This window comes from Globicephala melas, chromosome 12, assembly GCF_963455315.2.
Source record: "Globicephala melas chromosome 12, mGloMel1.2, whole genome shotgun sequence".
In the NCBI taxonomy this organism is placed as follows: Eukaryota; Metazoa; Chordata; class Mammalia; order Artiodactyla; family Delphinidae; genus Globicephala; species Globicephala melas.
This window is the reverse complement of record NC_083325.1, coordinates 36,950,253-36,972,459: the sequence shown is the minus strand read 5'-3', so window position 1 is coordinate 36,972,459 and position 22,207 is coordinate 36,950,253.

The window sequence follows — 22,207 nt, the reverse complement described above, 5'->3', positions numbered from 1 at the left end:
CACAAGTGTCTAGCCAAGTGTCTTATTTCCAAAATTTTTTCATTACTCCATTTAGAAACTCTGTCCTATTAAGCATGAACTTCCCATTAATTCCTCCTCCCAGATTCTGGTAACCTCTAGTCTACTTTCTTTCTCTATGAATTTGCTTATTCTAGATATCTCATATAAGTGAAGACACAATATGTGTCCTTCTGTGACAGGCTTGTTTCACTTAGCATAATGTCTTCAAGGTTCATCCATATTGTAGCAAGTGCCAGAATTTTCTTCCTTTTTAAGGATGAATATTACATTGTATGTATTTACCACATTTTGTTTGTCCGTTCATCTGTCGGTGAACACTTGGCTTGCTACTGGCTATTGTAGATAACACTGCTCTGAACATAGGTGTACAGATTTTTTAGTTTACTAGGGTTTTGATAACAAAATACCACTGACTGGGTGGCTTAACCAACAGTAATTTATTAATTTCTAGAGGCTAGAAATCCGAGATCAAGGTGTCATCAGAGTTGATTTCTCCTGAGGCCTCTCTCCTTGGCTTGCAGTTGGCTACCTTCTTGTTGTGTCCTCACGTGGCCTTTTCTCTGTGTGTTCACATCCCTGGTGTCTTCCTCTTCTTAAAAGGTAACAAGTTGTGTTGGATTATGGCTCACCATTTGAACTTATTTAGCCTTAATTACCTATTTAAGTGCCTTATCTCCAAATACAGTCACATTCTGTGTTGTACTGGGGTTTAGGACTTCAATGTATGACTTTTGGGGGTACACAGTTCAGTTCATAACAACAAATGTCTGTTTGAGACCCTGCTTTCAGTACTTTCAGGTATATTCCACAGAAGTGGAATTGCTAGGTTGTGCCGTAATTCTATTTAAAAATTTTTGAGGGACCAGTATACTGCTTTGTATAATGGCTGCACCATTTTACATTCTCGCCAACTGTACACAAAGCTTTCAGTTTTTCTACATATTCACCAACAGTTGTTATTTTCTGTTTTTTTGTTTGTTTGTTTTTTAGATAGTAGCCCTTCTAATCGGTGTTAGGAGGATTTTATTCTTTTTGAGACTGTTATGAATGAAATTGCTTTCTTTTTTTTCAGATTGTTCATTGCTAGTGTATAGAAATACAACTGATTTTTACCTGTTGATTTTGTATCTTGCAGCTTTGTTGAATTTATTTCTTAGCTCTAACAGTTTTGTTTTGTGGATTCTTTAGAGTCTTCTACCTAGAAGATCATATAAACTACAAATAGACATAGTTTTATTTCTTCCTTTTCAATATGGATGCCTTTTATTTTTCTTGCCTAATTGCTCTGGCTCGAGTTTCTAGCACTATGTTGAATAGAAGTGGCAAAAGTGGACATCCTTGTCTTATTCCTGATTTTAAGGGAAACCAAGCCTTTTTTTTTTTCCATAAAGTAAAACCTTCCACAAATGGAGAGTGGTCTTTCACATTTGGGATATAATTCTCATTAGCTTGCTTTGAATGAGGAAATACAATCGCTTATTAAGAACAAGAGGAAAAAAGTGTGGGATGGAAAGAGTTGGGACAAAGCTAGGCTGAAGTTGGGATGATAGACAGGTATGGGAGAACATTACAAGGCATGACAAGCTGTTCAAACAGAGGTGGGGTCAGGAATATACAAGAATCATCCCACCACTAGGAGGCAGTCCCTAGCTGGCTTAGGGCTAGATCCTGAACAAATGGACAGGACTCTACAAGTTATTAGCAACTGTAATGGATATTCATAGCATATGACAGGTATTTTTATAAATTAGGAATGAACAAGAAGTGAAAAATAAGTGTAGTTCATAAAAGCTCCCTGTAAACTTGGCCTCATTGGTATAGAGTCCATGTAGTTATTATCTACACTTTAAGAGTGAAAGAGGGTGCTACTAATGATCTTCCCTGAAAAGCAGATGTGAACTGATTGTCCCAAGCAGACTGGGACATAGGATATCCTATTTGTAGAGTTCTTCTCATTCATAGCAGTAGATTACAACTGCAGTTAATCTTAGGAATGTTTAGTCATGATGGCATATTGATTAATTTCTGTAAAAAACTAAAACAGTCTAGATGTGGGTTCATGAGGTTGATAAATTTAGTGTAAATCACTTCAGATTACAAATGAACATAGATAATAAAGGATAATTTACAAAGAATGTAGAGATCTTTGTTGCTGTTACCTCTATTATTGCATATAACTAAATCTAGGCTCTAAGCTGGACTGCCCTTTAGGCAACTTTTTTTGTCTGTTACACTGAGTCAGAGTAATTCTTACAGTGATGTAACTTTCTGTGATGATTGATGATAAGTTTATAGCTCATTTATTTTATTTTTTTAAAGAATTTTTTGATGTGGACCATTTTTAAAGTCTTTATTAAATTTGTTACAATATTGCTTCTGTTTTATGTTTTGGTTTTTTGGCTGTGAGGCATGTGGGATCTTAGCTTCCCGACCAGGGATCGAACCCGCACCCCCTGCATTGGAAGGCAAAGTCTTAACCACTTCCAGGACTGCCCTGGAAGTCCCCTGTAGCTCATTTATGCTTACCGTTATTTTCTGAAAGTTTATAATAGCATCTATGAGTCAAGTGATTCACCTATATATGACAGAATCCGTTTTCTGTAAGTAGTATGTCTTTCTTTTGGAAAAACCTCCTCCATGAAAGGATGTATATGTTACTTAGGTACAGGGCTACAATCTTTGCTATCAACCTAAAACTTCAGGAATTTATGTCATACTAGTTTAGTAAACTGTCATGACTATGACAGTGTGGTCTATAACTTTTCTTAAATTTTAAAAAGTAATTAGTTTATATTTTTGGTTACATTACATTTTTAATATATATTATATATAGATTTTTAGTTTATATTTTCAGAAATGTTCAGAAGGTAACTGGCATTTAGTTCTTTAATTATTTTGACTATTGCTTTGTTTACTTCCCTACCCTGTAAGTTCCATGAAGGCATACAGACCTGTGCTACACCTCTTTGAGCTTCAGTGTAATCAAGTGCTAGGCACATAGTAAAGGCTTACTGATAAATGGTTATGTCTTAAACATACCTTATTTTCCAGTATTTACCTTAACCATACCATATTTGTGGTTTTGTTTAATTTATTCATGGTTTTGTTCAATCATAGGTTGTCTTAATTCAAATTCTCATCTTTATGGAACTAAAGCTTATACATCAGTGGTTCTCAATTTCATCAGACTGAACATCCTTCTTTTAAAAATTAATGCTTTATAACATCCACTGTATTATCCTGAAATAAAATTTATAGGCAATACAACCTATTTATACATCTAATTTTGAAAGACAATATAATGTTTGAAATCATATTAAGGAGCAATAAAGGAAATGGATTCATAAGAAAATATTAGATTTCAGTATATAAATGCTCAGGCATTATTACACTGGAAGTCCTGAGGAAGTAATCAGATCTTTGTACTTGTACCAAAATCACCGTGAAATAGACGGCTACATATGCAAACTGATAGAGGTGCGTTGTATTGATGTTTAAAATATCATGAGTGGCATTTCTTTTAGTAGTGATTTTCTGCAGTGGTGAACTATTCTTGAAAAAAATTCCAAACTTTGTATTACTGAAAAATTTAGCGCATGTCAATACCATGCAAGAATATATTGTATTTATATGTAATATGAAGTTAGATTATAGGCTCAAGTAATTATAAATAAGTTTTTCCCTTATATGGCTGTCAGGAGTTTGGAAATCATGGGTCAGTTCTTTGTTCTTGGAACTGTCCTACTTCCCACCCACTAGCTTCTTGCCCATTTATATCAGTAACACCTCACCCATCCCAATAATTATAATACAGTAACCAAAAATGCGCCCCAAAAATACTTAAAAAATCTTTTAATTTCCACAAATTAAAAAAATTCCTCTTTCTTAGAGGATTCTGTCCCATTGAGAATAATGTTGAAAATGATTTTGATTTTCAAATAGAATCAGCATTCCTCTAATGGTGTTTTGTGATAAACTAGTTTTGGACATGTTAATGCCCTTGAGGGAGAAAATATTCTATGGGCAAAGCAAAATAGTTTACTTTTTCTCTGAACTGCGTAACTTTTCATAGCCTTCTTTTTTTTTTTCCCCCCAACTTATTTATTTATTTATTTATTTATTTTTGGCTGTGTTGGGTCTTTGTTGCTGCGCACAGGCTTTCTCTAGTTGTGGTGAGCGGGGGCTACTCTTTGTTGCAGTGCATGGGCTTCTCATTGCAGTGGCTTCTCTTGTTGTGGAGCATGGGCTCTAGGTGCACAGGCTTCAGGAGTTGTAGCACGCAGGCTCAGTAGTTGTAGCTTGCGGGCTCTAGAGCACAGGCTCAGTAGTTGTGGTGCACGGGCTTAGTTGCTCCGCGGCATGTGGGATCTTCCCGGACCAGGGATCGAACCTGCGTCCCCTGCATTGGCAGGCGGATTCTTAACCACTGCGCCACGAGGGAAGTCTGATTACTTTTCGTAGCCTTTAATGTGCTAATAGGTATTGTCAATCTACCAGAGGAAGGTGCAGTGTTCCCAAAACTGCTCCATTGTGGAGTCCTTTTGAAATTGCAGAATTAGATTACTTAAAAATATAGTCCTGTCAGGCATATTAAATCCTGTGGGTTGCACTTTGAAGATAAAGACATGAATGTCTGCAATGTACTCTATTTATAGTGGGATGTAGGCAGCCCTTGGTCACCTGGAGAACTTTTAGAATTGCATATATCTTGCCACATGTGAGCACTTCCGTTCTACCACAATATTATGGAACAGTTCAATCCTGGACTGTGAAATTTAATAAACCTAGGAAAAGTTATGAAAAAATTCTGAAAAACTATTACTGCACAATTGCATTTGGTATCAATCTAAAAGTGGCAGGAAGATGAAGTGGCCAAAATTAGTGAAATAGTTCAATACCAGGTGTCCTTTGTTGGCTGAACTGGTCTCACATCTGGCATGGATTGTTAAAATTTTCCTTTTGTTGGTAGTTGTTTTTTTTTTTAAATTTATTTAGTTTTGGCTGCATTGGGTCTTCGTTGCTGTGCAGGCTTTCTCTCTAGTTCTGGAGAGCGGGGGCTATTCTTCGTTGTGGTGTGCGGGCGTCTCATTGCGGTAGCTTCTCTTGTTGCGGAACATGGGCTCTAGGTGCGCAGGCTTCAGAAGTTGTGGCTCGTGGGCTCTAGAGCACAAGCTCAGTAGTTGTGGCACATGGGCTTAGTTGCTCTGCAGCATGTAGGATCTTCCTGGACTAGGGCTTGAACCCGTGTCCCCTGCATTGGCAGGAGGGTTTTTTTTTTTTTTTTTTATTTAGAAGGGTCATTCATTCATTTATTCATTCATTCAGGCAGGAAACCCTCGTATATATATATTTTTTTGTTTTCATTTTTGGCTGTGTTGGATCTTCGTTGCTGTGCATGGGCTTTCTCTAGTTGTGGCGAATGGGGGCTACTCTTCGTTGTGGTGCACGGGCTTCTCATTGCAGTGGCTTCTCTTGTTGCAGAGCATGGGCTCCAGGCACACAGGCTTCAGTAGTTATGGCACGTGGGCTCAGTAGTTGTGGCTTGCAAGCTCTAGAGTACAGGCTCAGTAGTTGTGGCACACGGGCTTAGTTGCTCTGTGGCATGTGGGATCTTCCCGGACCAGGGCTTGAACCCGTGTGCTGTGCATTGTCAGGTGGATTCTTAACCACTGTGCCACCAGGGAAGCCCCCGGCAGGAGGATTCTTAACCACTGCACCACCAGGGAAGTCCCTTGTTGGTAGTTTTTAAAATTCATAAAGACATTATATGCAGTTTAGAGAAGACAACTCAATGTAAAATATACGAATGCATCTCTAAAAAGATACCAAAGTGAACATAGAAATAAGTTAGGTTCTTTGGAGAAATCTCAAGCAGTGTTGAAGAAGATCAGATGGAAGAGTCAAAGGGAATGAAATGCACTAAAGAACGGAAAGAACACAAATAAATATTTTTTATTGGAGTATAGTTGCTTTACAATGTTGTGTTAGTTTCTGCTGTACAGCAAAGTGAATCAGCTATACGTATACATGTATCCCCTCTTTTTTGGATTTCCTTCCCATTTAGATCACCACAGAGCATTGAGTAGAGTTTCCTGTGCTATACAGTAGGCTCTCATTAGTTATCTGTTTTATAAATAGTAGTGTATATATAGTCAATCCCAATCTCCCAATCCATCCCACCTTTCCTTCCCCCCTGGTATCCATATTCTCTATGTCTGTCTCTCTATTTCTGCTTTGCAGATAAGTTCATATGTATCAGTTTTCTAGATTCCACATATAAGTGATATTATATGATATTTTTTCTCTTTCTGACTTCACTCTGTATGACAGTGTCTGGGTCCATCCACATCTTTGCAAATTGCACAATTTCATTCCTTTTTATGGCTGAGTAATGTTCCATTGTATATATGCACCACATCTTCTTTATCCATTCCTCTGTTGATGGACATTTAGGTTGTTTCCATGTCCTGGCTCTTGTAAATAGTGCTGCAATGAACACTGGCGTGTGTTCATTGTGTTCATGTGTCTTTTCTAATTATGGTTTTCTCTGGGTATGTGCCCATCAGTGGGATTGTTGGGTCATATGGTATTTCTATTTTTAGTTTTTTAAGGAACCTCCATACTATTTTCCATAGTGACTATATCAATTTACATTCCCACCAATAGTGTAAGAGGGTTCCCATTTCTCCACACCCTCTCCAGCATTTATTGTTTGTAGATTTTTTGATGATGGCCATTCTGACAGGTTTGAGGTTATACCTCATAGTTTTGATTTGCATTTGTCTAATAATTAGTGATACTGAGCATCTTTTCATGTGTTTGTTGGCCATCTGCATGTCTTCTTTGGAGAAATGTCTATTTAGGTCTTCCACTCATTTTTTGATTGGGTTGTTTGTTTTTTTTTGATATTGAGCTGCATAAGCTGTTTGTATATTTTGGAGATTAATCTCTTGTCAGTTGCTTCATTTGCAAATATTTTCTCACATTCTGAGGGTTGCCTTTTCCTCTTATTTATGGTTTCCTTTGCTGTGCAAAAGCTTTTACGTTTAATTAGGTCCCATTTGTTTATTTTTGTTTTTATTTTCATTACTCTAGGAGGTGGGTCAAAAAAGGTGTTGCTGCGACTTATGTCAAGGAGAGAACACAAATAAATAGAATCTGTAGAAATTGCTACTTCTTGCCAGAGTAGAGTCCAGAAATTTATTTCAGATGGCTGCAAAGGAGCTCCACTTGAAGAGAGGAGGTGATTCTGTTTTTTTGATTAACAAATACTGTAGTTTTGTAAATCACATCCATTATTATCACACATAGTATGCAGAATTACTGTTTCAGACTGCCGAGCTGGCAAGAAATCTGTGGTGATGATACCAAAGTAGTAGAGAAAAGAAATGAATATGATAGAAGAAATAGACTCCAGTCTTTATCCCAATATCTGGAACACCTCAACTTTCATCATTAATAGAAGAAGCATGATTGGATCAAAAAGTAGACTGCACAGTTGGGTCCACTCTACCTCTCCATCTCAAATACCTCCAGCTCTTGGGCCAGAATGTACACCAGCCCGTAGACTGTTATGTTAACAGCACATCAGTACTTCCAGAGAGTTGAGAAAGGATAAATAATTAGCAAATACTTCACATGATCCAATTAACTGGTATCTTTTGTAACTGAACTGAACATGCTGAAAAAACATAAAAACTATTTTTCCATATACTGTTGTTAAGACCTTACTTAGCTTGTTACAGGGAGATGCTAATCTCTGAGGAATAAGGTGGCTGACTTTATGGAGAACTTTGACACCAAAGGAAGTGGTTGGTTACCATGGTCATAGACAAATTTGCTGGAAGAAATGAAAAGGAAACTGACTGTGTCAACTCCATGCCCTGCATCCAGAAGAAGCATCACCTGGGGAATTTGAAAAAAGTAGTGTTGTTATTCCCCTCACTGAATTATTTGGAATGTTTTTCAATTAAGAGCAACTGCAGATAAGATAATAGATACTTCCAAAAGTGCTTTTACTTTTAAGGCATCAGTGTCCAAACTAGAAATCATATTTCCTAATGATATAAGTGTAGCAAAAACTGTCTTTTCTAAGTATAGGAAACTCCGTGCTACTGTGAAACTCTGACCGTTAGTGACAAATGATCACAACACCAATAACATGATGAAAAAATCCTTGGAAGTTTACCAAGATCACATGCAGGTAAACCAGTGCGTGAGAACTTCAGGCTGCTGGTCTCAGGCTCCTTCCTGATGGGTTCAGGACAGTCATAGCTTGTCTCTTTTAGGATAGCAAAGTAGGAAACTCTAAAAAATATTAATGACACAAGACCCTGTTTTACTACTCCAGGTCCTGCAAAGGGGAGCACAAGGTTTGAGTTATCCTAAACGCAGTTGTCAGGGAGTACCACCTGTTTTGAAGGGAGATGCTCCAACCAGGAAAGAAAAAGCAAGCACATTTCATTAAATGGCTCATTGCTTCTCTCACCATAAAAGAGTTGGGGGCATCTTTGCTTTCTTAAGGCATAAAAGCAGAGGAATCCAAACGGAAACAAGATGATCAACAGGAAGATGCTAAAACAAAGTCAAATGATTTTAGGGTATTTCTTTCAGTATTGATACGTAAGTATAAGTATTCACTTCTAAATAAGGGAAAATTTTTAGGTTTTTTTTTTTTCTTGCTCCTATAGGAAAATTCCAATAAGGTGATAAACTTGAGGTTTGGGGTCTTTGTTTATTTTTTAAGAATTTCAATGAAAGTTACATATGTTTGTGTCAGCCATGTTCATACCATGTCTAGAAAGCCCCCTATCTTGGGAAACATAATCTCAGAGCTTCCTCTTCAAAATGCAAGCATCAAATTTTAAAAAATGTATGTGTAGTCCCTTTAAATGTGATGCTAAAGTAGATATCTTTTCCCCCTGCATATTGGTTTAATACATGTCAAATGTAGTTTACAAAGGGAGAGGACAAGTAGCTATGTATAGAATATACAGACACAGTATCACACTGGGGGGCCCACAGAACAGCGGGGAAGACAACACTTTTCTGTGGGAACAGCAGCTCTATTCCCAGAAATGGTTCTTGGCAAAAGGCTGAGAAGCCTGAAGCATAGATATCTTAACAAAATGCTGCTACACAGCAGCCTCAACTATTAAAGTATGGACAATAAATCATTCTCACTTAAGCTAGTGTGACTTTTTTTTTCCTCTTGGGTGTCCATAGACTCTTGAGCTAGGATTGAGTTCTCAAGGATGTAGAGCAACATGGGAAGTATTCTTAGGGCTGCAAGATAATGGATGTAACATTTATTAAATGCCTATTATGATCTAGGCACTGGGATAGATTCTTTTAATTTACTTAATCCTCACATAAGTTTAGATGTTTTATTTTCCTTTTACAAATTATAAGAATTGAGACCAAGAGAAATTAAATAACTTGTCCAAGATCATTCAGGTATTAAGTACTTGAACTTAGATTTTAATCATGGTTAATCTGATACCGAACCAGTTATTTTGCCATTTTGCATAATCTAAAAAATAATGTTAACGTAATTTCTACCTGTTAGAAGAAACAAATTTTTATAACTGAGTAGGTCATCTTTTGGAGCTGACCCTGTATCCCATTCCTAAGTAGGGGATTATCAATGACTAAGGGACAAAGAGCTTTTCTAGGAATAATAAACATGGGTTGGAGACCCTCTACAACAGTCACCATTTGATAGGAAGTTGACTGTCAGATCAGAGGTGATAACAAGAAAGCAACCATTTGGGTCACAGCTGGACTAGAACCCCAGAGTCAAAGTGAATCAGAAAAAGACTAATTGTGTAAATTCTTCGTTGAAAATCCTTCATTTTGGCATCGTGTTTCACTCCTTGTAAAGCCAGTTTTTATAATCGTCTACAAAGCTCTACTTGATCCCTACCCTACACTTATCTCCTATTGTCTCTCTAACTTCCCCTTCTACTATTTTCTGTTGTTGTTGTTTGTTTTGATCATTATGCTGTGGCCACTGTGGCATTCATGCTGTTTTTTTAAATACATCAGACATACATTTGCCTCAGGCTCATTGCATTGGCTGTTCTGTATTATAAAACATTGTGTAGATATTCACAGACCTCACTTTCTTTTCTCCTGCAAGTCTTTGCTCAAATGTCATCTCATTAAGGCCCACCTTGATCACCCTGCTTAAAATTGCCACCTCCCCTACCTCGATACTGTCTTATCTTGCTCTATTTTTTCCATAGCGCTTATCATCCAACCTACTATATAATTTACTTGTACCATGTATTATCTGCCCATTCTCTCCCAATTAGAATGTAACCTCCATAGGTCTTTTTATCTGTTTTATTTACTGATGCAACCCCAGTGCCTAGAACAGGGCCTTGTATAAAATAAGTACTTAGTAAATACTTCTTGAGTGAATGATTGAATGAATGGGCTCTTCTTATTTCTTCAGAGGTTTTCTGACATCTGCAGCAAGCGGTTTGAAGAATCCCTTAGTGTATTGCCGTCAGACAGTGGCCCTGGTAAATAGTGGCTAGATCCAGGTTTATCTGAGTGACAGTACAGTCAGTCCATTTTTGATTGAGTGACTTCACTGTGGTGATTCCTGAATTAACATATATGTAAGACAAGATTTGATTTTTTTGGTTTCAGCTTGTTCTTAGTTTTTTTTAGTAAATTTTTTCTTTCCTTTACCTTTTGGAAAATTTTGGGTATGAACTAAAATGGAGAAATACAGCGAACCCTTATGTACTTATCATACAGCTTTAACAGTTAACACATGGACAGCCATATTATGGAGATATTCCTCCTCGCTCACTGCCCTTCTCCCAAGATTATTTTGAAGCAAAATGGAGAGATAGAATTTTCATTTGTAAATTATCTGAAAAGTTTTTTGGTACAGTTGAATATTGTTAAAACTCTTAATATCGCAGCTCATAATTTGTTTCAAAATATAATTAAATCACTGCTAAGGCCATCACTCATATTATGGAGTCTTACTGTATTTGTATCTTTTCATCTAAGATATGCTGAACTGATTTTCCGACTTATTTTTGGTTTGAATGTGACTTTTTCCCTTTTGGTTATATCACTCAATTGTATTTTTTAAAAAAAGTCTTCCTCTTAAGGTACCTGCTTTTCATATAAATGGCCTTTTATATAAAGTGATTGGATACTTAAAAAGGAAAAACTGTTTGTTTTTAAGGTAGTGGGATTATGGGTAATGTTTAGTTTTTTCCAAAATTGGAGTGTCTTTACTATTACTGTTAAGAGAAAGAAGTATTTTGTAATTGAGGATTTCCTACTTATCTGTGGAATATGAGATGACCAAGTCAGTGATGCAACAGAAGGGCCAATTTTGTTGTACAAATGGCTGAAGAAGAGCTGGATAAAACACTTTGTTCAAAGCAAATGAGCTGTAATTTTTATCTGAAAGCTTATTTTTTGAAGCACAAATTCTCTCTGTGCTATGGGGTTACTTCATACAGTCTCAGAGCATGACTAAAGTCAAAGTTTTATTTACTGAAAATTATTATAGGCCCCTACAACATGTGGTTTTTTTTTTTTTTTTTTTTTTTTTAGATTGGGAGCAGAAGGGAAAGCAAACAATTAGTGTAAGTGTCAAAATTTGTTCATTATTAAGCCAAATTATTTTAAAATTAGTCAGAATTTCCTAAATAAGAGAATACATCTCATATGTGAAATTTTAATATTAGACTATTAAATGTAGTTGTAATAATTTTTATAGCTTGCCAGTTGTGAAGGCATAATAAAAAAATTTAGCCACTTGCTGTTACTAAATTATAGTTCATGGTAAGGAACATATTCTGCCTAGAAACATTTTAAAGTTTTAAGTGCTGACTAGGAAATTTTAAAATGTTATATTATTTTAAAAAGATTTTCTTGACAGACAAATCAGCATCTCTGCCAGTTTCTGCATCATTATTTTTGGCAGGATAATAAGCTGTAATGCCAGGATTCAGATATATGGTAGTTGGAACTATAGATGATCCAAAAATTCATTCTCAAACTGTGATATATCTCACACCCATAGGAAGTTGGGTGTGGATTACAAATAATTAGGTATATACATGGTTTTAAAACTATCCAAATGAAGATAAGTGGTTTCTAATAAGTGGATGAGAACTTTTGAACTATTATAACTTTGATTATGTATTTTAATTTAATAAAATATTCAAAGCCTTAGCACTCTGTTAGACTTTGGCAGTACATAACGGCAAATACACAGTGATGCTCAGCATTTCTTGAGAGGAAAGGCAGAACTTTAAACGGTTTCTGACATGTGTCCTTTGCTTGAGGGAGCAGTTGAAATTACAGAAGAGAGGGGTTAACGGATGGAGTCTGATGTCTGAGGAGCTTATGCATAAGGATTCTGGGCCAAGAGGTGAGGAGGGTGAAATATTGTGCTTTGCCTGGTAAATTTATTCCCTGGTGCAGGGATTGTGTACCTAGAGGAGACACTTTTCTCTTACAGTGTGCACATGAGCTATCAGAGACTCTGGTGGGTAGAGATGAGCTCCAGAACTCAGGAGAAGAGATTCCTATTCCGTAATGACTGTAGGAAAGTAGAAAGCAAAAATCTAAACAGACGTCCCTTCAAATATTTGTTCAATATTTATTTTATCGAGGGGTAGGAAGATACTGACTTTCTCGTAAAAAAAAAATATATATATATATATATACACACACACAATTATGTTCATAAGAAAATATTTACCACTTGCACAGTACATAGCTTAATATTTTTTTAAAAGTTTGTTGTTTTCCTGTCACAACTAGATAGCCTTATTTATTCACACTCATTAAAGATTGGCTCATAAAGCCCTACTTGATCTAACTTCTCCCTACCTTTTTGCCATCATCTCCTATAATTTATTTCCTTGCTCATTATATTCCAGCCACAGAAAAATATTTTTTTCTCCAAAGACCAAGCTTATTTCTGTTTTGGAGCTTGCTATTCCCTCTGCTTAGAATGCTCTGTTCTCCCCTATGCCCTATGTTTGCATGGTTGGTTTCTTTTTCTTTTTTTTTTTTTTGGCTGTACACGGGCCTCTCACTGTTGTGGCCTCTCCCGTTGCGCTCCGCGGCATGTGGGATCTTCCCGGACCGGGGCACGAACCTGTGTCCCCTGCATCGGCAGGCGGACTCTCAACCACTGCGCCACCAGGGAAGCCCTGGTTGGTTTCTTTTTATCCTTTGGGTCTTTTGTACCTCATTGTGGCCTTCCCTTACTTTCAGTCTACATTAGCAGCCTCTCCAGCCCAGCTTCTCTATCATATCTTTCTTTTTTAAAAAATAGCATTTATTACTATATGTTATCTTTTAAAAAACATTATTTACTACTATATATTAATACTAATCTTCATTTATTTGTTTATTATCTGCTTCTGCTAGAATTTAAATCCCCAAGAGCAGGGACCTTGTTTGTCTTGTTTCCCAGATCAGTACCTGGCACATAATTGGTGCTCAATAATATTGTTGAATAAATGATTAAAGTGGGAAAGTCTTGTTCAAAATATATTTTAAAGTTATTTTTCTGGTTTTCATGTTGGCAGCCTGCTTCTTACTTTTCTATATTTTGGTTCTTTAATCAGTTTTCTTATGCTATTTTCTGAGCCAGACAGAAAGGTGTATTAAAGGTTTCAAATTTAGGCATATTAAAGGTTTCAAATTAGGTATATTAAAGGTTTCAGATTTAGGTTAAAAAATAAATTAGTTGTTCCTGGCAAATAGCACCATGCAATGCATGGTTTACTTTCAATTTTTCTGGAGATTCTGTCAGTTTCAAGTGCCTGTTAGCCACCTGGATCAGGGTTGGTAGTGTAACCTTTAGTAGCACTGTACAATCTAATAAATAGATACAATTTGCAAAAATATTTGATGGAGATAGGTTGGTGCTGGCAAGAAGTATTTAAAATTTTTCTCTCAAATGCTGTCCACTTTGGTAGTTTAGAGACCAGTGCACATTTGCCTGGTTATAAAGCAGTTGCTCTAAATGGTCTCTTATTATCAGTTTCTTCCAGTGATTTTATAGTGCTTCTTGTAGACTGGCATTCAGGCAGCTATTTGGTCAGTCAGTCCTTTAATCCAGCTCCGGGATATAGATAGATATGAGTACAGGTCAGTATAAGAGTGATACCAAGAATTTGAGGAGTTCTTGGCTGATGTTCCTTATCGGTGAATTAGGAGGCAAGGTCATTTGCTCAGAGTAAGGGTAGAAATAGCAAGATGGGAGGTTTCAGGAAAGTGGTGAGGAGTGGGAGAGAATTGACCAGGGAAGTCAAGAAGGGTTATTAGGTAGAGTTGAGGGCAAAATTGAGATTGGTGCCGCTGAAATGTATCATTTACCTATCTGCTCATTTGTGTGAACAACTGGAATGGTAAATTGTTGAGTAGTGTAACAGACAAGTCTTATTTTTATGAGTTCTGTAGTATATATTGGACAGTTGAAATAAAAAAGACTATCAAATGGGATTTTCAATACAAGTTGATGTAATATATGAGATAACTAAAACATAAAGGGGGAGGGTAAAGGGATCTATATGGTGGTAATGTTTCTCCTTTCCACTTGAATTGTTAAAACACTGATTCTAAGAAGATTGAAAAGTTAAGTCAGTTTATTTTAATCCCTAGAGAAACCACTAAAAAAATCCTTATAGGTATAAAAAATAAATATACAGAGATATAATAAACAAATATATAGTAACTAAATATAATAAATTAAAGTAAAATACTAAAAATTATTTAAATAATTTAGAAGAAGTCAAGAAAGGGGAAAACAGGAATGAAAACAGAGGGACAAACAGAAAACAATAAAATGGTAGTTTTAAATCCAAACATATTAATATTTATATTAAATATAAATGGCCTAAATATAATAATTAAACAGTTAGCAGTTGTCAGATTCAATAATAATAATATTAAGAATATAGTTGCTTGTAGTAGTCTCTTATGGTCCTTTGTATTTCTGTGGTGTCAGTTGTAACTTCTCCTTTATAATTTCTAATTTTGTTGATTTGGGCCTTCTCCCTTTTTTCCTTGATAGGTCTGGCTAAAGGTTTATCAATTTTGTTTATCTTTCCAAAGAACCAGCTTTTAGTTTCCTTGATCTTTTCTATTGTTTTCTTAGTTTCTATTTCTTTTATTTCTGCTCTGACCTTTATGATTTCTTTCCTTCTACTAACTTTGGGTTTTATTTATTCTTCTTTCTCTAGTTGCTTTAGGTGTAAGGTTAGGTTGTTTATTTGAGATTTTTCTTGTTTCCTGAGGTAAGCTTGTATTGCTATAAAGTTCCCTCTTAGAACTGCTTTTGCTGCATCCCATAGGTTTTGCATCATGGTGTTTTCATTTTCATTTGTCTCTAGGTATCTTTTTTCTTTTTTGATTTCTTCAGTGATTCATTTGTTGTTTAGTAGCATATTGTTTAGCATCCACATGTTTGTGTTTTTTGCATTTATTTTTCCTTATAGTTGATTTTTAGTCTCATAGTGTTGTGATACCACAACCAGACAAAGATACCACAAGAAGAGAAGATTACAGGCTGATATCACTGATGAACGTAGACGCAAAAATCCTTAACAAAATACTAGCAAACTGAATCCAACAATACATTAAAAGGAGCATATACTATGATCGAGTGGGATTTATACCAGGGATGCAGGGATTTTTCAGTATCCACAAATCAGTCAGTATGATACACCACATTAACAAATTGAAGAATAAAAACCATACAATCATCTCAGTAGATGCAGAAAATGATTTTGATAAAATTCAACATCATTTAAGATAAAAACTCTCCAGAAAATGGGCATAGAGGGAACCTGCGTCAACATAATAAAGGCTGTATATGACAAACCCACAACTAACATCATACTCAGTGGTTAAAAGCTGAAAGCATTTCCTCTAAAATCAGGAACAAGACAAGGATGTCCACTCTTACCACTTTTATTCAACATAGTTTTAGAAGTCCTAGGCACAACAATCAGAGAAGAAAAAGAAATAGAAGGAACCCAAATTGGAAAACAAGAAGTAAAACTGTCACTGTTTGCAGATGACATGATACTATGCATAAAAAATCCTAAATATGTTACCAGAGAACTACTAGAGCTCATCAATGAATTTGGTAAAGTTGCAGGATACAAAATTAGTACACAGAAACCTGTTGCATTTCTATACACTAACAATGAAAGATCAGAAAGAAATTAAGGAGACAATCCCGTTTACCATCACTTCAAAAAGAATAAAATACCTAGGAATAAACCTACCTAAGGAAGCAAAAGACCTGTACTTGGAAAACTGTAAGACACTGATGAAAGAAACTGAAGACAACACAAACAGTTGGAAAGATATAGTGTTCTTGGATTGGAAGAGTCAATATTGTTAAAATGACTATACTGTCCAAGGCAATTTACAGATTTAATGCAATCCCTATCAAATTACCAATGGCATTTTCCCACAGAACTAGAACAAAAAAATTTTTAATTTGTATGGAAACACAAAGGACCCCAAATAGCCAAAGCAATCTTGAGAAAGAAAAATTGACCTGGAGGAATGGGCTTTCTGACTTCAGACTATACTATAAAGCTGCAGTAATCAAAACTGTTTGGTACTGGCACAAAAACAGGCATATAGATCAATGGAACAGGATAGAAAGCCCAGAAGTAAACCCATGCACTTATGGTCAATTAATCTACAACAAAGGAGGCAAGGATATACAATGGAGAAAAGACAGTTTCTTCAATAAGTGGTGCTGGAAAAACTTGACAGCTACATGTAAAAGAATGAAACTCTTAACACCACACACACAAAAAACTCAAAATGGGTTAAAGACGTCAGTGCAAGACCAGATACTATAATACTCCTAGAGGAAAACATAGGCAGAACACTTTTTTTTTTTTTTTTTTGTGCAGTATGCGGGCCTCTCACTGTTGTGGCCTCTCCCATTGCGGACCACAGGCTCCGGACGCGCAGGCTCAGCAGCCATGGCTCACGGGCCCAGCCGCTCTGCGGCATGTGGGATCTTCCCAGACAGGGGCACGAACCCGTGTCCCCTGCATCAGCAGGCGGACTCTCAACCACTGAGCCACCAGGGAAGTCCCAGAACACTCTTTGACATAAATTGCAGCAATATCTTTTTGGATTCATCTCCTACAGTACTGGAAATAAAAACAAATATAAACAAAGGGGACCTAATTAAACTTAAAAGCTTTTGCACGGCAAAGGACACTATTAACAAAATGAAAAGACAGCCTATAGAATGGGAGAAAATATTTGCAAATGATGCAACTGACAAGGGATTAATCTCCAAAATATACAAACAGCTCATACAACTCAACATCAGAAACAAAACAGAAACAAAAACAACCCAATCAAAAAATGGGCAGAAGATCTAAATAGACATTTCTCCAAAGAAGATGTACAGACGGCCATGAAAAGATGCTCAGCATCACTAATTATTAGAGAAATGCAAATCAAAACTACAATGAAGCCTTCCCTGGTGGCGCAGTGCGTACTGCGTACCACAGAAAACAACAACAACAAAAACTACAATGGGATATCGCCTCACATGGGTTAGAATGGCTATCATCAGGCTTCCCTGGTGGCACAGTGGTTAGGAGTCTGCCTGCCAATGCAGGGGACATGGGTTCGAGACCTGGTCTGGGAAGATCCTACACGCTGCAGAGTAACTAAGCCTGTGTGCCACAACTACTGAGCCTGTGCTCTAGAGCCCATGAGCCACAACTGCTCAGCCCGTGTGCCACTACTGCTGAAGCCCGCGCACCTAGAGCCCGTGCTGCAACAAGAGAAGCCACTGCAATGAGAAGCCCACACACCACAAGGAAGAGAAAGCCTGCAACTAGAGAAAGCCTGCGTGCAGCAACGAAGACCCATCGTAGCCAAAAATAAATAAATAAAATAAATAAATTTATTAAAAAAAGAAGAATGGCCATCATCAAAAAGTTTACAAATAATAAATGCTAGAGAGGGTATGGAGGAAAAAGGAACCCACCTACATTGTTGGTGGGAATGTAAATTGGTACAACCATTATAGAGAACAGTATGGAGTTCTCTTAAAACACTAAAAATAGAGCTACCATATGATCCTGCAGTCCCACTCCTGGGCATATATCCAGAGAAAACTATAATTTGAAAAGATACATGCTCCTCAGTGTTGTTCATTGCAGCACTATTTACAATAGCCAAGACATTGAAACAACCTAAATGTCCATCGACAGATGAATGGATAAAGAAGTTGTGGTATATATACACAATGGAATACTGCTTGGCCATAAAAAAGAATGAAATAATGCCATTTGCAGCAACATGGATGGACTTAGAGATTATCAAACTGAGGTGAGGTAAGCCAGACAGAAAAAGATAAATATCATGTAATATCACTTATATGTGGAATCTAAAAAAAATGATACAAATGAACTTACATACAAAACAGAAACAGACCCACAGACATAGAAAACAAACTTATGGTTACTGAAGGGGAAAGGGGATGGGGAGGGATAAATTAGGAGGTTGGGATTAACATATATACACTACTATATATAAATTAAATAACCAACAAGGACCTACTGTATAGCACAGGGAACTATACTCAATATTTTGTAATAACCTGTAAGGCAAAAGAACCTGAAAAAGATATATATGTATATATTTATACATACATATATATATACACATATATGTATATATATACAACTGAACCACTGTGCTGTACACCTGAAGCTAACATGACATTGTAAATCAACTGTACTTCGATAATATTTTTTAAAAAATTAACAATACTGAACTGCTTTAAATAAATTAATTAATTAAAAAAAAAAAGACCTGGGGAAAAATATCTAAAAATAGATCTATAATATGATCCAGCAGTTTCACTACTGGGTATATACTCAAAGAAAACACAAACACTAATTCGAAAAGATACATGCACCGCAGTGTTCATAGCAGCATCATTTACAATAGTCAAGATACGGAAGCAATCCAGGTGTACATTCAGTAGATGAATGGATAAAGAAGTGGTATGTATGAACAAAGGAATATTACTCAGCCATAGAAAAGAATGACAAATTTCCACTTAAAACAGTATGGATGGACCTGGAAAGTATTATGCTTAGTGAAATAAATCAGACAAAGACAAATACTGTATATCACTTATATGTAGAATCTAAAAAATATAACAAACTAGTGAATATAACAAAACAGAAACAGACTCACAGATAGAGAACAAACTACTGTTTACCAGTGGGGAGAGGGATGGGGGAGGGACAAGACACGAGTGAGGGATTAAGAAGTACAGACTTCTATGTATAAGATTCAAGGATATATGGTACCCCACAGGGGACATAGCCAATATTTTATAATAACTTTAAATAGAATATAATCTGTAAAAATACTGAGTCACTATGTTGTACATCTGAACCTAATATAATATTGTAAATCAACAATACTTTAATAAAAATGTGAAAAGATACAAAAAAATTAAAACAATAGTGTAAGATAAGAATAATCAATATAGAGTTAACCAATTAAAACCAGAAAGTAAAAGATTAAGTAAAATAATAAAGCATCCTCAAATGATAAAAAGTAAAATAATCTAAGATTAAGGAGATTTAAAAAAAAATCGAACAAAAATTGAGGAGAGGGCTTCCCTGGTGGCGCAGTGGTTGAGAGTCCGCCTGCCGATGCAGGGGACATGAGTTTGTGCCCCGGTCCGGGAAGATCCTATATGCTGTGGAGCGGCTAGGCCCGTGAGCCGTGGCCGCTGAGCCTGCGTGTCTGGAGCCTGTGCTCCGCAAATGAGAGAGGCCATGACACTGAGAGGCCCGTGTACCGCAAAAAAAAAAAAAAAAAAAAAAAAAAAAAAAAAAAAAAATTGAGATAAGTAGATACTCAAATTAAATCTTTTTTGGAACTTCCCTGGTGGCCCAGTGGTTAAGACTCCACACTCCCAATACAGGGGGCCCAGATTTGATCCTTGGTCAGGGAACTAGATCTCGCATGCTGCAGCTAAAGATCCTGCGTGCCGCAACTAAGACCTGGCACAACCAAATAAGTAAATAAATATATATATTTTAATTAAATCTTTAAAAAAAAACAATTATCAATTTCATTTTAGGTTATCCCACCTTGGTCCATGCAATTCCCTCAGGACTTGTCTAGGATTCCAACCTCTTGACCTCTGACAGGATCCTCCAACTCTAGTAGTGCCCTCCAGGCGACACTCCTTAGCCTAGATCTGTTTATTGTTTTTTTATTTAAATTTTTTTTTAAATTTTGGCCATGCCACGTGTCTTAGTTCCCTAACCAGGGATTGAACCTGAGTGCTTGTCAGTGAAAGGGTGGAGTCCTAACCACTGGACTGCCAGGGTATTCCCTGAAATTAAATCCTGACGTTAACATCCTGTAAGAGAAGAATAAAAAGTGTCTTCTGAGCTGAGGAAGCTTCACAGCTTGAGTGCCTTACTACAGATTGTTATGGGATAGAGGACAGTACCTACTTAATAGTGCCATTTCTATCATGCTTCTCACATTTGAAAAAGCATCAGTTCTCAGATATTTTAAAAGAAATTTGAAAGAGTATGCTTCTTTCTTCATTGTGTCATGTTTTCAAGTCCTTAATTAGTTTGTAAAACTTTGTGTATGAATGTTTCTGAATCATTGTTACAATCAAGGAATGTTTGGTTGTAACAACAAAAAGATTCAAGTAAAAAGGTAGGGAGAGTTGATACCTTAAAAGGGCATTTCATTTCATTCAACTGGCAGCCTCCAGGAAACAGTTCTCTGGAACCAGCTGTCTTGTTGACATTTCTCTGCATGTCTGCTTTTCTCTTCTCATTTGTTATAAATTGACTTTCCTGCTCATGCATTCACTTGCACATGGCCATATCATGACCATCTCAAAATGATAGCCTAAGACCTAGGTCTTAGTCTACATGACTTCTGGTTGTTCTTCCCACAATTAAATGTACATGTTCTAATTCCAGATCCCCAGGAAAGAGTAATAAATTGCTTCAATCAGTTGTGTTCTGGAGGTACAGTTGGGACTGAGGGGACAGGGTCAAATGGCACAAAGGACGTTTGCCTTCCTGGGTTACGAGCAGGGCAGGTTTTCAAAGAAGAAATTATTGGCATCTCTCTCTCTCTTTTTTTTTTTAACCATTTAAAAAAATATTTATTTTTGCTACGTTGGGTCTTCATTGCTGTGCACGGGCAGGCTTTCTCTAGTTGCAGTGAGCGGGGGCTGCTCTTCATTGAGGTGCACAGGCTTCTCATTGCGGTGGCTTCTCGTTGCAGAGCATGGACTCCAGGCACACAGGCTTCAGTAGTTGTAGCACAAGGGCTCAGTAGTTGTGGCTCGTGGCCTCTAGAGTGCAGGCTCCGTAGTTGGGGTGCACGGGCTTAGTTGCTCCATGGCATGTGGGATCTTCCCGGACCAGGGCTTGAACCCATGTCCCCTGCATTGGCAGGCAGATTCTTAACCGCTGTGCCACCAGGGCAGTCCCTATTGGCTGGCATCTCTTGTATACATCATTAATAATTTTATTTTTTATATGTAATATGAGTAATTACAGAGTAAAGAAAGGGTTCTTCTTTTTAGTCTGACCATGTCTTTCATTCTACCTGTGAATTATGTGAGCACATCTCTCCTCTCTTGATAGTGGTAACTTCAGTGAGTGATCATAGAATGAGATCATGTTGACTTCTAGATAGAACCCCCTTAAATAAATCTATATTTAAGGTTTACTTATTAATTTTATATTAAATGTTATCAAATGAAGACTTTAATTCTACCTCTTAAAATTAAATATGACATTTATTTCACATTTTAAAATAATTAAGTCCATTCATGTTAACATAGACTTTTTTTTTTTTTTTTTTTTTTTTTTTGCTGTACGCGGGCCTCTCACTGTTGTGGCCTCTCCCATTGCGGAGCACAGGCTCCGGACACGCAGGCTCAGCGGCCATGGCTCATGGGCCCAGCTGCTCCGCGGCATGTGGGATCTTTCCAGACCGGGGCACAAACCCATGTCCCCTGCATCGGCAGGCGGACTCTCAACCACTGCGCCACCAGGGAAGCCCATAACATAGACATTATTTGACATTTTAAAATAAATAATTACATTCATGTCATATAGATTTTAAA